Raw genomic sequence first — 17,013 nt, 5'->3', positions numbered from 1 at the left:
GACACATGAAAGGGCCAGTCCTACTGATCCAAAGCTGCAGGTTTCCATGACACAGGACAACAATAAGATAACTCGGAAGAGTCCTAATGTGATGGTTTGACTATGCTTAGCCCATGGGAAGTGGCTCTATTAGGAGGTGTGGCCTTATTGGACAAGGTATAGTTAGTGAAAGTGTGTCGTTGTGGACATGGGGTTTTAGGGTCTTATGCTCAAGCCTGGCCAGTATGATCCAGAGCCTCCTCCTGACTGCCTGCACAATGTCATGTTTCCCACCATGATAATAATGAACTAAATCTATGAAACTGTAAGCCAGCTCCAAATAAAGGTTTGCTTTTGTAAGAGTTGCCTTGGTCATGGTGTCTCTTCACAGCACTAAAACCCTAAGACACCTGGTAAGGACAAATATTTATGGTGTCACAGAACCCAAAGATCTCAAACCAGACCAATGACTCATTGCAATAAATATTTGCAAGTGAAGATATGTAAAAAAAAAAAAAGGAATAAACTATAGAGCACACCGTGATATACTACAGCTTCCACAATGAGATGTTTTCTATGGTTTGTGTGTGTGTGTGTGTGTCTGTGTCTGTGTGTGTGTGTATGTATGTGTGTGTATTTTTAGGCAGATATTATAAGAGTGAAGGGCAGATATGAAGAGATGAGGAGATGAGCTTTACTGGAGTACATGATCTGAACCTCACAAAGGATCAATAAAACTAACAGAAGAAAGATATTTAAAAAGCAAAAAAAAATATTTATTTAGTAAAATTCAGTGATCATTTCCCAAGAACCATTTTAACTTTAACAATCCTCTCACATCTAAGGCAGTGATTTTTTTTTTCAAAAAGGAACTGAACTAGGATATTTTTAAAAACATTCTGAAGGATTAAGACACTTCATGGTTCATTAAGAATCACAATTGAACTCAAGGGCAGTCACAGCTACATAATAAATTTGAGGTCCTCACAGGATACATTAAAAAAAAAAAAGAAAGAAAGAAAAGAAAAGAAAAAAAAAAACTTGTCTCAAAACCAAGAAAGTGTCAGAAAGATGGTGTGATGGTTTGTATATTTTTGGACCAGGAAGTGGCACCATTTGGAGGTTTGGCCTTGTTGGAATTGGTGTGACCTGGTTGGAGTAGGTGTGTCACTGTGGGTGTGGTGGGTGTGGGCATAAGATCCTCACCCTAGTTGCCTGGAAGTCAGTCTTCCACTAGCAGCCTTTGGATGAAGACATAGAATTCTTAGCTCCTCCTGCACCATGCCTGTCTAGATGTTGCCATGCTCCCACCTTGATGGTAATGGACTAAACCTCTGAATCTGTAAGCCAGCTAAATGTTGTTTTTTATAAGACTTGCCTTGGTCATGGTGTCTGTTCACAGCAGTAAAACCCTAACTAATATAGATGGTACATGGTTTTTTGTTTGTTTGTTTGTTTATTTGTTTGTTTGTTTTTTTCTTTTTGTCAAGATGATGACCTGAGGTAGATCACCAGGACCTACATAGTAAAAGAAGAGAACCAACTCCCACAAGTCATCCTCTACTTCCATAGACAGGGACACATGTATGTGGACATAAACATCACAAACACATACAAAATAAATAGTACAATTTTTTAAATTAAAGATAAGCAAAAAAATCACCGTTATTCAACTTCAAGGTGGAATAATTATTTTTCAGTTCCAATTCTGTTACTAATTGTGGTTGTATGAACTTGGCAAAGTCCATGACTATCCTAACATTCTTTATCTCACAAAACAACAGTTTTTTAAAAGTGGTCAGCTTTGAAATTATATATATGCATGTTACACGAAATGTATGCAGCAGGTTGTATTTGCATATGCATGTATGTACATATATATTGTGTATATATGTGTGTACATATATAATGTACATATGTATATAATGTATACATATACATGTATATACACATTGAATGAATATATTATATATGTTTTCATTCAATATGTATGTACACGTTATACAACCTTCTGAGTCCATTTAGTCACACACACACACACACACACACACACACATATATATATATATGAAACTGACACCCACATGTATGTATATATATATGTATATATATGTATATATATATATATATGAATTGAGGTCATGAATTTAACAAGGGAAGGATGAACATGGGACCAGTTAGAGGAAGGAAAGAAGAGAAAAAATAATTCTACTTTAATAGAAAAAATAAAATTAGAATTATAGATATTTTAAAATCTGGCTGAGAATCAAGTTTAGGATTTCTTCGAAGTCTTACTCAGACTGCTTCTTATGAATATATAATCTTCAGTCATACCTGATCCTACAGAATCAGACTCACAGGATGTCACTTCTCTCAAGAAATACTTACATCTGAAAAGCATGAGAACCACCTGTGTGGGTTGCTTTTCAGCTCCAGCCAGGCATGGTGGCGCACATCTTTAATCCCAGCACTCAGGAGGCAGAGGCAGGCAGATTTCTGAGTTCGCGGCCAGTCTGGTCACCAAAGTGAGTTCCAGGACAGCCAGGACTATAAAGAGAAACCCTGTCTTGAAAAAAACAAACAAACAAACAAAAAAACTTTCAGCTCCACCATACATCTCAAGCTGACAGAGCCGGAGGAATGGGACCATATAAGGTATTACTTGGATTGCATCAGTGCTGTCAATAATCACTATGCAGACCCTCCTTCTGGTCCACACCTCTACCTGCAATCTCATATCAGCACCCTACTCCACAGCCCACAGGTCTGCCTGCTTCCCAGGAGACCTGCTCACATCCAGGACAAACAGCTGAGATACCCACATCCTAATCCTCCACCTGCTTGGCCCACAGCAAGCCCAGCAGTTGTGAGATATGACCTGGTGAGATCAGAGCTCCATCTTTCTTTTAGTCCACATCTCTGCCCTAAAACTCAGTTTGGCACCCCACTTCACAGCCCACAGCTCTGCCTGCATTCTAGAAGGCCTGTGCACACCAAGAAAAACCAGCTCCGTCTTGTAGTCCATACCTCTATCTGCAACTGAAGATCTGCATTCCCCTCCTGCCCCCCGCCCCCGCCAAGTACAGCTCTGTCTGCCTTTGGGAGGCTTGCTGACACCTGGGACAACCAGTTCCAGAGACTTACCACTCCCAGGCCCATCAGGCCTACCAACACCAGAGACAACTAGATGGCTAAAGGCAAGCACAAGAACAAAATCAACAAAAGCCCTTGTAATATAATACCAGTAGAATCCAGATCTCCTACTACAGCAAGCCCTGGATATCCTAACACACCTGAAGAGCAAGACTGTGACCTTAAATCTTATCTCATGAAGATGATAGAGGTTTTTAAAGAGGAAATAAATAAATCTCTTTTAAAAATACAGGAAAACAAAAATCAAACAGGTAGAAGCTCTAAAAGAGGAAACAAATAAATCCCTTTTAAAAATACAGGAAAATACAAAGAAACGGGTGAATAAAATAAATAAGGTTGTTCAAGACCTAAAAATGGAAATATAAACAATAAAGAAAAAACAGAGGCAGCCCTAGATATGGAAAACCTAGGAAAAAGAACAGAGACTATAGATGCAAGCATCACCAACAGAATAGAAGAGATGGAAAAGATTCTCAAGCATAGAAGATAATATAGTAGAAATTTATACATTAGTCAAAGAAAATGTTAAATCTAAAAACTCCCAAACATGAAACATTTAGGAAATTTGGGATACCATGAAAAGACCTAATCTAAGAATAATAGAAATAGAAGAGGGAGGACATTCCCACTTCAAAGCCCAGAAAATATCTTCAACAAAATCATAGAAAAAAACTTCCCTAACCTAAAGAAAAAGATGGCCATAAATGTTTAAGAAGTTACATAACACCAAATAGATTGTACCAGGAAAGAAAATCACCCTGCCACATAATAACCAAAACACTAAGTGTACAGAAAAAAGAATATTAAACGCCACAAGGGAAAAGGGTCAAGTAACATATAAAGGCAGACTTATCAGAATTACACCTGACTTCTCAACAGAGTCTGTAAATGCCAGGTGTCTTGAAGACCCTAAGAGACCACAGGTGTCAGCTCAGGATACTATAACCAGCAAAACTATCAATCACTGTAGATAGAGAAAATAAGATATTCCATGACAAAACCAAACTTAAACAATATCTTTCTACTAATCCACCCTTACAGAGGATACTAGATAGAAAACCCCAGCACAAGGAGAGTATACAGCTATGAAAACACAAGAAATTAATTATCACACAGCAAAACCAAAAAAGATAATCACATACGGGGAGAGAGAGAGAGAGAGAGAGAGAGAGAGAGAGAGAGAGAGAGAGAGAGAGAGAACCACCACCAACATGAAAATAACAGTAACTAAAGATCATTGGTCATTAATATCATTAATAACTCTCAACACAAATAGACTCAATTCACCAATAAAAATAACACAGGCTAATAGATTGGACATGTAAACAAGAGCAATCATTTAGCTGCATATAAGCAACACACCTCACCAACAAAGATAGATGCTACCTCAGAGTAAAAGACAAGAAAAAGGTAATCCAAGCAAACAGACCCAAGAAACAAGCTGAAGTAACCATTCTATATCTACTAAAATAGCCTTTCAACCAAAAGTAATGAAGAGATGGGGAACGACATTTCATATTCATCAAAGAAAGTCTACCAAGATGACATGTCAATTCTGAACATCTATGCCCCAAATGCACCCACATTTGTAAAAGAAGGATTACTAAAACTCAAATCACACATGGAACCCCACATGATAACAGTGAGGGACTAAAAAACACTCCACTCTCATCAATGAACTCATCATTGAAACAGAAACTAAGTAGAGAAATAATGAAACTCACAGATGTGATGAACCAAATGAATCTAACCGATATCTATGGAACTTTTCACCCCAAAACAAAAGAATATACCTTCTTCTTAGCACGTATATTTTCCTTGGCATATACCCAAAACATTCTCTACCATACCACAAGGACATGTGCTCCAATATGTTCATAGCAGCTTTATTCATAATAGCCAGAAACTGGAAACAAACCAGATGTCCCTCAACTGAAGAATAGTTACAGAAAATGTGATACACCTATACAATGGAATACTAGTTAGCTCTTAAAAAGAAGGACATCAAGCCGGGCGTGGTGGCGCACGCCTTTAATCCCAGCACTCGGAAGGCAGAGGCAGGCGGATTTCTGAGTTCAAGGCCAGCCTGGTCTACAAAGTGAGTTCCAGGACAGCCAGAGCTACACAGAGAAACCCTGTCTCGAAAAACCAAAAAAAAAAAAAAAAAAAGAAGGACATCATGAATTTTTAGAGGCCAATGGATAGAACTAGAAAATATCATCCTGTGAGAGGTAACCGAGCCTCTAAAGGGCAGTCATGGTATATACTCACCAATAAGTGGATATTAGTCATAAAGTACAGAATACCCCTGATATACTCCACAGGCCCAGAGAAAATTAATAAGAAGGAAGCCACGAGAAAGGAGGCCTGAATCTCATTTAGAAATATAATAGTCATAGGAGGAAGAGGGAGAAAGGAAGGGAACTGGGTGGGAGAGGTGATGAGGAGAGAATGGAGGGGTCAGGATGAGGTGTGATGAGTGATAGGAGAGAATGCCAAAAGACCTGGAGAATAAATGGAAATCTGCAGCTGCCAGGAGTGGACAAGGTGGGAGGAGGGAGAGAAATACCAGAGACCTAATATGAGAGAGACTCCCAGGAGTCAACATAGGTGACCTTAGCAGAGACACATAGCAGTGGGGATATGGAACCTGAAAAGGACACCTTCTATAGCCAGGCAGGACCACACAGGTGAGGGATAAGGACACCAACTCACAGACAAAACTTTTGATCCAAAATCTGTCCTGTCTAAAAGAAATGCAGGGACAAAGATGGAGCAGAGACTGAAGGAATAGTCAACCATTAATTGACCTAACTTTAGACCCATCCCAGGGCAAGCACCAATCCCTGATACTGTTAACAATACTCTGTTATGCTTGAAGACAAGAGCCTAACATTACTGTCTTCTGAGACAACTAATTGAAACAGATGCAGATAACCACAACCAAACATTGGGTGGAGCTCAGGGACTATTATCAAAGAGTTGGGGGAAGGATTCAAGGCAATGAAGGGAATAGGAACTCCACAGGAAAACCAACAGAGTCAACTAGCCTGCACCCTTGCAGACTCCCAAAAATGGGGCCACCAACCAAAGAACATTCTTGGGCTGGACTAAGGCCTATGACTAACACATAGCAGATGTGCAGCTCAAGTCTCTATGTGGGTCTCCCAACAACTGGTGCAGAGGCTGTCCCTAAAGCTGTTGCCTGCCTTTGGTATGTTCTCCAACAGGGCTGACTTGTGTGGCCTCAGTAGGAGAGGATGTGCCTAACCCTGCAGAGACTTGATGTGCTATGGTGGGGAGATACCCAGGGGTCCCCCACTCTCTCAGAAGAGAAGGGAAGGGAGGATGAGGAGAGGGGCTTTGTGAGGGGGGAACCAGGAGGTAGTAGCAGTAGAGATGTAGAATTAATTAATTAATTAATTAATTAAAAGTGAATAAATGGAGAAGAATAACTGTGCAGTTTGTAGCAAACCCTTTGATAGCCTGTTCTTCCTGCAAACATTTTAGTTTTACTTCTCCTATCTATAAATTCTGCATCTGTAGGAATCCAATTTTATTTTTTAATTATTTTATCATTTCAAGCAAATGATGGCTTAAAACACTTCTTTGTTTAGAAGGAGGAAGTAATAAAGGACTCTGACATGTCTTTTCTCTAAGAAAAAGAAGGAAAAGGGCTGGAGAGGTGACTCATAAGTTAAAAGCATTTGCAGTTCTTGCAGAAGACCTAGGTTTGGTCCCAGCACCCTCTTGATAACTCACAACTGTCTGTATCTCCTTTGCTGGCCTCTGCTGGCCCAAGGCATACACGTACATACTTCCAGTCCCAACACATATAAGAGAAAAATGAAGAAGTCTCTTTTTTAATAGGAAGAAAGGGAAGAGATAGGAGAGGCAAGAATGGGAAGAAGAGGGAGGAAAGCAAGAGGAACAAAGAAAGGAATGGAGACTAAGCCTTTACAGCATGAAAAGTCTTTTCCATTAAGCTGGTGTGTGCCAGTTGAATGTAGCCTGCAGGAGAAAAGGAACTGTCCTAGAGAAAGTGGCGATCTAACATTGTGCTCCTAGCCAGGATGTGGGTAATAACCCCATCTGTTAGGGAGATGATGAAATGTGAGCCAAAGAAAATGAGTTCGTGAACTTGAGATGTTACAGAAAGAAGGAAAAGGAACTATTCAATATCTTAGAACTGCCTAAAGCTTTCTTTTAGCCAAGTTTAATTTCCTCTGTGAAGAATAATTTGCAGATCTTATAGGACATCGACTGTGAGTACAGCCATCTTCCAGTCCATCCACAGCTCAGCAGGGTGAGCATGTGAACAAATTTACCTAGATGTAAGTTCCTTTTTTTAATATAAGAATTTCAGGTCTGAACAAGCCTAAGAGGATATCATCATCCTTTTGTTTATGAAAAACAGTGATTTTTTTTTCTATATTAGAACTAAACTCCCAAACTTACTAATTTCGGGAAGATGCGCTGTGACCTTGGAGATAGTTACTTCCCCTGCAATGCCTTTACTTTCCAATTCTAAAGTCAGCCATATGCATCTCATATTCAAGAGACCCATTGTGTAAGTTAGTGTTATAAGACATGCATGAGGCTCTGGGTTCATTCCCATCACATCCATATTTTGTACACGTACACACACACAGAGAGAGAGAGAGAGAGAGAGAGAGAGAGAGAGAGAGAGAGAGAGAGAGAGAGAGAGAGAGAGAGAGAGAGAGATAGGTAGTTGCTGGTTGTATAGGGCTCTTTCAGTCACAAGTGCTGACAAATCAACCCAAGTTGACTTAAAAAAAAAGGAGATTTATTGATTGAAGTTCAAGAAAAATATGAGCCTTGGACTTCCATTCAGAGACTCAGAAGTTTACTCTGTAGTCTTCTCTCCAAAGTTTTTTATTCTCCATGTCTAAGTCTTCTCTGGTTGCAGGCAGGTCCTCTTTTTGTACTGCAAGATGCCTAACAGAAATGCTAGAGCTAAGAAATAATTTCTTGGTTTCAATTCCAGTTGGAAGGAGCATGTGACACTGCCTTGCTAATGAGGGATTATGGGTACCAGCTCCAGAGTCTGAATTTTTATGTAGGTGTTGGGGACCAGATGCTGGAGCTGGTACCCGTAATCCCCCAGTAGCAAGGCAGAGACAAGGGAGAATCTCTAGCCAGCCAGTTCAGTCTACTCGGTGAGCTCCAGGGTCATTGAAAGACAATATTTCAAGAACCAAGGTAAAAAGTGGTAAAGGAAGACAAGCAAGGTTGACCTCTCTGGCTTCTTTATGCATGTGCATATACATACTTGTACATACATAAGCAAATGATGTATGAGTCATTATGAGATATCAACATGTAGAGAAAATATATACATTGGTTTTAAGAAAGGGCTTGGTTTTTTTTGTTTTGTTTTGTTTTGTTCTGTTTTTTTGAGGTACTGCCCTCTGAAATCTAAAACATGACCTAAGAATAAACTTGTATACTTTTAAAGCCACCATACAGTTTAGGATATGTTCATATCATTATTCTTTATTCTTGAGTATTTCATACATTGATCCAATGAAATACAGCCTCTTTATATTAGTTGTCTGGTTCCTATACTTTCCCGTGACTTTCTTATGTCAGCATAGTTTTCACCCTTCACTTGGTTTTTGCTCCTGGCTTACAATTCTGATTAGCTTGTGACACTTCAGCAGGTTGGTGTTCATCAGTTGCCTATGACGTCTAACTCCCTCATTAGCACAGTCAGGATCAGTAGGCATCGTTAGGGTCACAGACACCACATCACACTGCTCTATTTCTATTCCACATGAACAACTTCACTGACTTTATGGAACTACGTTCTGCAGAAGGAGGGATACAATAGTCAAGCAAACAGTATCCCCCACAGTGGCAGGGTTGTAACAGAGTGAGTCATGACACTGGGGTAATCTATGGCTGGGAGAGGGAGGGGCTAGAAACATGGGGGATCTGAGATGTTATCTGCAGTCAAGGCTATCTGACACTGGTCATTCAGTCCACAGATTCACATTATCAGCAAACATATTTGTGGCCAAGTGTGATTACAGTTACACATTTATTTTTCCTGTGCATTTGCTTGCCTTCCTTTCCAACCTGCACATGAGATGCTAAATAGATATGTGGTTCATATTTGATGATTCTGATTATTTTTCCCATCATTACAATTGGGTTTTTTTTTTGCCTGCTTAATTTTCCTCATAGTGCCTGAAGTATTATTTTAGGAGGCACTGGTATCTACTCTCAAGTGAGCTCCAGGACCTGGATCAACATTCATGGAGAAATGAGCTACAGACATTGGGCAAAGAGCTGCTTGAGTACAGAACCTACAGGACATGGATGGAGCAAGGTATTCTGCGAAAGGATCCACTTTAGTTTCATGCCAGGTACCACCACACTCCAGCAAAGAGAAACTGGATGGGGAAAAAGAAACCTTCAAATAACCTGATAGCTAGAATCCTGGGTGGGAAACCATGACAACACAGAGGACAAGGAGCTTCAGGATATTGCAAAGAAACCATGGTGAGAAAGAACCCATGGCCACTAATTATAGATGCTCATCCATCAGAATCTTTTCAAATCCTTCTGAGAGATAAGGACCCCTATCTTATCCAATGGCAATGTACTGGGTCCCAAATGAAGATTCATAACTGGGTTAAGTCAATCAATACTTTTTGCAGCCATTTGAAAACTGGTGTGTTTTAACAAGAACTCTGAACTAGAGATAATCTAGCAGAAGCTTCTACACACAAGCTCAAGAATGCAAGGAAGGAGCCAAGTCTTGGGAAGAGAGACATCACAAGAACAACCTACATAGACCTGGGTTCTAAGTAGCTGATTTGATCCTGGTGGTCAGGCAAGAAGACTTCTCTGTTAAAGAGAAATATGACTTGTAAAGGAGTCCTTTGCACATGCAGTATACAATGATGATAATGAGAGGCATCTAAATGAAGGCTTTAATTCTGCTGTCACCAAAGCACAAAGGGGGGGGGCATTTTCATCTTGTTATCCCCTTGTTTTGGAGGGGACCTTATTAACAACTGGGAGCTTTATCCTTCCAAAGCCATAAAGCAATAAGTGGTACAGAAGTGAGCTATAAATTATATCTAATTTCACTATCCTATAACATCAGAAACAGGGGCTGCTCCAAATTAATGGGCAGCAAATTTAAAGCAGATATAGGGATATAATTTTCTATGCAATACTTAATTAGCTTCCAGAAACTGCTACCAAGGGAACTTATCAGAAAGCCCCATATGCATCTAGCAAACAGTAAATGCAATTACAGTACACAGTAAAAGAGGCAAGTAAGACCCCTCCTAGAGCTTGCAACCCATCCTAATTGCTCTCAGACTGTGATCAAAAAGGATGTCCCATAGTGGCATACTGTGCAATTGGCTTCTTTCTTAATAAAAGTGGACCATTGCTGTTCCTTTATGGCCAGAGTTATGCTATAGCAAGCCCCTTCATTGCCTCTCTGTAGTCTTGTCAATGATCTGCCTGAGACAGTGGTGGCTCTTTATGTATTTAGTTTAGAACAATATTGAGACCAACCATAAACTCTAGCTGACAATGAAGGATTGGTAATCTTGGTGGAGAGATCCATAGCCTTCTGTTCAATAACCACTTAGGGTGTCATTGCCCTCAATATTAAGCTTTAACCTGTACCAGGGTTGAGAAAGTATAGCACACACTTGGGAAAGCACATGCCAGCAAGGCCAGTCATCCCTGCCAATGACAAACACAATACAGGGTATTTTGATTTTCCTCTGCCGGCTCAGTAGCTAACAAAGGCCTTGAGAGCCGACTTCAGCAAATCTGTCGTTGGATCCCCTTCTCAGTGCAAGCGACTCGGCATCTAATCCTCCTTTTCTCAGATTCTGGACAGTGTTGCTCAGAAGATATAATTATCCTCAGAACATGAAAGGCCCAAAACCAGCTGGGAAAGTCCTTCCTTCACATTTAAAAATAATAATAATGTAAGGCTAATTATATTGTAAAAGCAAAAACATGGTAATTAGGATGACCATATATATATCTGACTTCCTGTAATTATTGTTATTCATTTTGGCAACTGGGATTTTAAATATTTGAATTTTATTTTCCAAGCCATAAATGTGAGAAATGCAATTTATTTACTTTAGCGTTGATCACAGAGAATTAATTTTCACCTATTTCTCCACTCTGGTTTGTCTTGTGGTCTCTTTCTCTATTCTCAGAGACAGGAACATCAAGCCTGTAACTGAATCACATCTGCAGGATACCCCAAATTAGTAAAGTAACATTAATATGTCCTCAATGCCAGGGACCAGGGTGCCATGATTTAGTCTAAAAAATGTTACTGTGTAATAAGATGAAAATATCCCACAGATAGTTAAATCCAGAAAGCATTCACTATAAAAATAATAGTAAGCATGTGACTTTTAGTGTAGATTTTTTGCTCCATTGTTTTAAAAAGGATACTAATGACTGTTGTATTTTTCACCACATTGATATAGAACCCAATAATGAAGTTTAAACTTCTGGTTTCTTTGGAAAGTCAGTTATGTCAAATGATGTTTTGCTGGGACACACAGATGAAAGGATGTGTTGCTATAGCAAACATGTGAAAGGACACATGATGTTCAGAAAGAATACAAATATGACCCCACAGACAGTGGGAGCTCAAGTATTGGTTTGCTTTTTTCCACCTCGCTATTCATCGCCAATGATATGCATGTATTGTTTCTCCTTACATTGCATTGCTGAGCTCTACTTGTGGTGATGCCATAGAGAGATGTTCACCAAAGAACTTCTTGTGAGGTTCCTGTGGCTTCTTGATGCTTCCATGGCAGCCTCGGGCCTGTTGGCCATTGGCTAGCCTTGGGCTTCCTTCTGGATTGAACTGCTCGTGCTGGTTCCTGTGTGGTGTCTGCCAAGTGGACTGGACTGCAGCTACTGGTTTCTGTGTTTTGTCTGCCAAGAAAACTGGACTCCAGCTGCTGATTTCTATTGGATGTTTGCTACTAGACTAAACTGCTAATATCCTGATAATGAAGATTAGACTTGTGCCCAAAGAACTATTTCTAAACAAGTCTACTTCCCCTGTGTCCTAATAACTTTTCCACTACTTCTGGTGGATGGTGGCAAGAGGAGAAGTTGAACCCTTATTAAAGTAGGTTGAGAAAAATGTATGCCTATACAACAGTTCCCAGCCTTTTCAGCGATCAAATCTTCCTCCCATCTCAAAGAATATTAAATAAATTGGCATTCACTTTAAAGTCTTGTGGGCAGTGAAGAGGTGATCTGGATGGACATCGAATATTTGAAATGAATAATGACATTTTTAAATTTAACTCAGTTCTTTAGACTGTGACTACATCTGATAAATCAAACTTTAATTCATTTTCAATTAGTTTCTGCAGCAAAGTGGCCTATTTCAAAAGGGCATATACTTTTAGCTCCGACATATAAAGGCTTACACATTGTCCTCCAATTCATATATAAAAAAAAAAAATCTGTAAAAATCCAAGTCACCTACTTTGCTTAGATGCATAAGGCTTCAAGGTGAAACTGTTCCCCCAAAATCTTAAGAAGCAAAATTGTCCAGAAAGACACCCACCTCAATATATGAAGCCCACATGAATCTGAAACCATTACAGATGTAAAATAGAAGTCAAGGGAGTCAGATTTTATTGCGATGCCCAAAATTACAAAGAAAGTCAAGTGGAGGGAAGAATTGCGTATCTGGGTTTGTGGTTTGAAGAAGCTCAGTCGATAGGCCTTGATTCTGTGGAGTCTGGGCCTTGGTGAGGGAGAACATCATATCTTTAGGAATACATAGCAGCCACTCAATTCTTGGTGGACAAGAATCAGAGAAAAAGAAAGATAGGCATAATCGTCAAAGGTACACTCACTGATCTACTTATTCCAGAATCCCTAAAATTTCTACCACATCCCAGATTTCTAACTATTGTTCCAGCAAGAATAAGAAATCGACTTAGCATTATATCATATTGCTTGGGGGGGGTGTAAGGCTGCATTATAGTTAAGGCATAACGCTAGTAATTGCAATGGATACAAGAAGAAATATATTGTTCATGGCCTAACAATAATAGACAAATAAATAAATGTACTTGGTAGGCATATCTTCCAGGGAGGGAGTTACAAAAAAAGAGATTCATCTTTAATCCTTGTCTATTTGAGGAATTTGACAAGTAGATATTCTACTTGCTTAGGGAGCACAGTGCAAGGCAGAGTGAAGAATAAGAAATGATTCATGATTTACTGCCTGTAATAAATATATTTTCACACATGAACCAAGTCAATTAAAACAAACTTAACCGCAGTCCACCTCAACAACAAAAGTAGATTTTCTGGTCCTGTTGCAAATTTGTATAAGGTTTACACAATTAAAAGTATTTAAATGAGAAAATAAGCAGATGAGAAATTTTTCACAGTCTAAAAACATTTATTTCTGGCCATATTTTAGTTCAGAAATAGGCATCTTTGTTTAATCTTTCACTCCATTTGTGCATGTGTTTGTATGTGCTATCTCATTTCATTCTCAAAATATCTAAAAATAAAAACATTAGTATCTACAGCGTAAATATGAAAACCAGCACAACATGAGTTAGTAACCCTAACCCACCTCCTTCCCCTCCCACAAAATCTTTATTGTACAGACAACAGAGAACCAGGAAGGTTGAGGTGGAATGCTGTGTCAGATCACCTTGGGAATCTCAGTTTATTATCCTTTTTAGGACTCATGCTGACTAGAGGTTAGACTTAATTGTTCTCTTCATCCTTGGAATTGCCGAGACTTCTTTTCTTTGTCTTGTTATGTTTTCTTCTGTTAGTGTTAGGCAGCCATCTCCCTCCAAACTACATCCCCAGCTTTTTTTTGTTTTGTTTTGTTTTGTTTTACATTTTTCAGGATAAACTCTCACTATGTTTCCCAGGATGAACTTGAACTAACTCTGTAACCCAAGCAAATCTTGAATTCTAGATGTTCCTGCCTCATCCTCCTGAGTCACTATTGTAATTTCAAGTCTGTACTCCTATGCCTGACTTAGACTTCACTTCTTGCCATAGAAAATTATTAACAAGTATTGATAGTCTCTAGTTCACAGGGATTCAGTTTGGCATTGTACTTTATTTTATGTAGTGGTAGAAAAGTCCATATGTATTCTGTGAAAACCACAATTAGTATTTGAAATTTAAAGTTCTTCCTAAGGTAGCAATAGCCAATTGTTGTATAGAAGTTCGAAACATTCTTTTCTACAAGGTATCACATTTAGCCAGAAGGCAAACAACTCAAAATAGCTTCAGAAAGTCCTTGAAACTGACAAGGTTCACTAGGTCCCTCCCAGAGTAAGCAATAAAGGATACTGAAAGCTCCTCACAGACAAGTCAAGTTGCAAAAACACTCTGAGACCAGTCCAGCAGCCTGGAAAAAACAGTAATCGGCCCAGCTGCCTGGAAAAGGTTTAGACCAACTGAGTTACTTACAAACGAAGCTCTCCAAACTGTTGTGCTGCCTGTAATCTATGCAGTACACTAGAAATTCCCAGCTTTTGTGGGCTGTCACCATGCTGGAGTGATCTTTGTGTCTTTGAGTCATTTCTACTCCTGTAAATAATTCCTCACACATACCCCTAGAAGCAATCCCATTAAAACCTCCTGGTTCAGCAACATGGATGGTGGTGTTATCCATGCTTTTGGTCTGGCCTGGGATCCCTACATGGGAGGAGCAGACATGTCTGTTGTGTCTTTATAGGAAGTCTTGTCACATGCCAGCAATATAATAATGTCTCGTGATATGGGTCAGTAATGAACACAATGCTGAAGAAAGGAAAACCTGCAGTGCTCTACAGAGTGTATTAGTACTAAGAAATGATGTCCAGTAGGGGAGGTATAAAATGCATCTTTCTCTTTACAGTATTTCTATCTATGATTGATTTATCAAGATACATCATTACAGCGTAAGTCGAGGAGCACCTTTGTAGTAAACAATTGCTTCCCAACAAAAAGTCACGGGCCTTTGAAGACACAAAGCTTATGTCACAGTATTAGAGAGTACAAGGAAGGCAATTTACCTGCCCACCCCTAATCCACAAAAGACAAACCTTTGTTGTCACTGAGAATACGATCTTGATGCATGGTTGAAACTGAGTATGAACATCACCAGAGTCTGGAAGTTTTAAAACAAATGTCAGGTCCCTGAACTATACTGGAGCTCTAAGTTTATAGATACTCTTAATGAATATTACTCATTTTACCCCTGAGTTTTAAGTTCTTTTGAAACTTTGTTTCAATCCACATGAAAGAATAAACGTCGGTGTTTAAATGATCATTTAAGTCATAAACCTTGAGAAATGGTTATCAGAGGCAGCTAATGACCTAACTCCTCAGCTAATGGAGGTTAACAGTCTAATAAACCATTTGTGAACTGCAGCAATTGACTGATTGCAAGAGAATTATAGCTATTGTAACTCGGTTTTATGAGTGATGGGGCAAGAAAGATCCAGTTGGATGGGGACAGAGTGAACAAGCACACCAAGAGGTGACTGTGTGGAATGTGATTGTCAGGAAAGGGTCCTGTCACAAGGAATGAGATAGAGAGGGGAGCCGCCATGACACACATGCATAGTGACTAAAACCATGGAAAATGTTAGTCCAGTGATAAAAGTAGAAATTCACCTAAACTGAGCATACCTAAAGCTGTCAAATGATGAAAACTTAGAGACACTCAGACTGAACACAGAACTTCTGATTTCACAGAGAACAATCTTTCCAAATACAACTAAAATACTTCTCACAAAAAAAAAAAAAATGTGGATCTTGAGGTTGAAAATTGGAATCATGTATCTCATACAATTAGTGAGGGTTTTAAAAATAAGCACACTTTTAAAGCAAGCGTGTAGGCATTATCGTTCTAATTTGGAATGTCAAGAACATGCAGTTTCAGTTCGGATTATATTTAATGATTGCAAAGAACAAACAGTCAAATGGCTTAAGTAAGATAAATTTCCATTTCTCACTTGTATAAAATAGTCTTTGCTGGTGGGTGACTTCTGCAATATGAAACCAACAACGATTGATGCAGGTTCCTACTCAAACCACTCCAACAACTCTTGGATGTGGATTTTTTTTCCCCCTAGAGGATGACTCTTAAGCGCTTCACCTCTATAAAATGGCCTAAGTAGGATGAGAAAGAAGCAACGAAATCTATGAGTCTCCACAGTGAAGAATTCAACTTACAAGGAAGTGTTTGGTCTTTGTCTTCAGCTGCAGGGAGGATGATGTCCCTCAGTCTCTGGAGTCCTCTATGTGATAGGTCTGTCTTTGAGAGGAAGCTACACCCACTTGTGGCAGTTTTTTTTTAATTACGTATTTTCCTCAATTACATTTCCAATGCTATCCCAAAAGTCCCCCATACCCTCCCCCCCACTTCCCTACCCACCCACTCCCACTTTTTGGCCCTGGCATTCCCCTGTACTGGGGCATATAAAGTTTGCTTGTCCAATGGACCTCTCTTTCCAGTGATGGCCGACTAGGCCATCTTTTGATACATATGCAGCTAGAGTCAAGAGCTCTGGGGTGCATAATGTTGTTGCACCTACAGGGTTGCAGATCTCTTTAGCTCCTTGGATACTTTCTCTAGCTCCTCCACTTGTGGCAGTTTGAGTGATAATAACACCCATATGTTTGAAAGCTTGGTCCACAGTTGGTGGAAATGTTTGGGAAGGATTGGGAGGCATGTGTGTGGCCTTGTTCAAAGAGATGCCTGACTCGGGGTGGGCTTTGAGATTTCAAAACTCCACATCATGCCAGTTAGCTCTCTCTGCTTCATGGTTGTCTCTCTATTCTGTGTCATCTTCCTGCTAATCCCTC

Source organism: Mus caroli, unplaced genomic scaffold, assembly GCF_978045245.1.
Source record: "Mus caroli unplaced genomic scaffold, Mus_caroli_1 scaffold_14, whole genome shotgun sequence".
NCBI lineage: Eukaryota > Metazoa > Chordata > Mammalia > Rodentia > Muridae > Mus > Mus caroli.
This window is presented reverse-complemented; position numbering follows the sequence as displayed.